Source organism: Manis javanica, chromosome 1 (genome assembly GCF_040802235.1).
Source record: "Manis javanica isolate MJ-LG chromosome 1, MJ_LKY, whole genome shotgun sequence".
NCBI lineage: Eukaryota > Metazoa > Chordata > Mammalia > Pholidota > Manidae > Manis > Manis javanica.
The window spans coordinates 173329750-173330748 of NC_133156.1; the positions used below are offsets into that span (position 1 = coordinate 173329750).

Below are 999 nucleotides of genomic sequence, written 5' to 3' on the forward strand. Positions count from 1 at the left end.
CTTACAGACCCAACTGCTTGCCAGAAAGGAAAATGAGTTTAATTTTAATGAGCAAAAGTTCTACTTTAAGATGCTAAAAAAACCCCCAAAAAAACAGAAGCATTGTTGATGCAAAGCAAGTAAAAGAAAGGAATTGATAAAGAGCAGTAAGTGAGGAAGTACAAAACAAGTAAAAAGTACCAAAATGTTTTGTTTTTTTTTATTCCCCCTTGAGCTGGTGCACCATTCCCGGAAGTACTGCAATATGAGGTCGATGCATAGAGTGGACGGAGCAAGCTCCTATTCCATCTCCCTGCTCCAAAAATCCATTTAATATATTGTCCTAAGATAGAGGATGTATCAGATATTAAGCTGATAAGAAGATCCTGCACTTGATCTTAGCCAAAAGGCCGAGAAGTGATCCCAATGAGACAGAGACCATGGGTGTAGTCAGAGTAGAGTGAGGGCGAAAAGCAGGGTGGAGTATTTACAGTCAGAGCAATGTAGCAATGGGCAAAGAAGTCCCTACTGAAACTCTGTGCTAAGTATTATGCAAAGTCAAGGTCACACTAATTCTCTAGGGTAAAGATATAGACATCTTCAGTGAGATCAGTTAAAGGTCAAAAGGCCAGAAGCAACTTGGCCTGGAATGTTTGAGTGTTCTGCAAGGGTATGAGCATAACCCGTGACTTCGCTGTCAGCCATGACAATCAGACAACGACCCAGCCAACCTTGAGCACAGGGCAGGTGGTACAAGTCCACACCCCTAAGCCTTCTTTTTGATGTTCTCAAAAAATCCGTAACTGCCTGTAAAACCCACTAGACAACGCACCACTACCAGCTCTCTTGTCCCCTCCTGGTGTGAGCCAGGAGCTCTATTCTCTCACTTTATTTCTAAATAAAAACCTGTACCTTGCTCTCCTACCTTGAGTGTTTGTAAAGCTCACTCTTCGGCTTGGTGAACAAGAACCCCAGCATCACCAATATGTTTTTTTAGTAGATTGATACAATAAACTTTTA

At 41.8% G+C, this 999-nt stretch overlaps 1 non-coding gene across 1 annotated transcript; it reads right to left on the reverse strand.

Moving 5' to 3' along the window:
* Nucleotides 1-212: 212 nt before the first annotated feature.
* On the reverse strand, nucleotides 213-401 carry LOC118971297 (U2 spliceosomal RNA). Its single transcript, XR_005059672.2, has one exon. It is a non-coding gene; the product is annotated as a U2 spliceosomal RNA (small nuclear RNA).
* Between the last annotated feature and the right edge of the window lie 598 nt (nucleotides 402-999).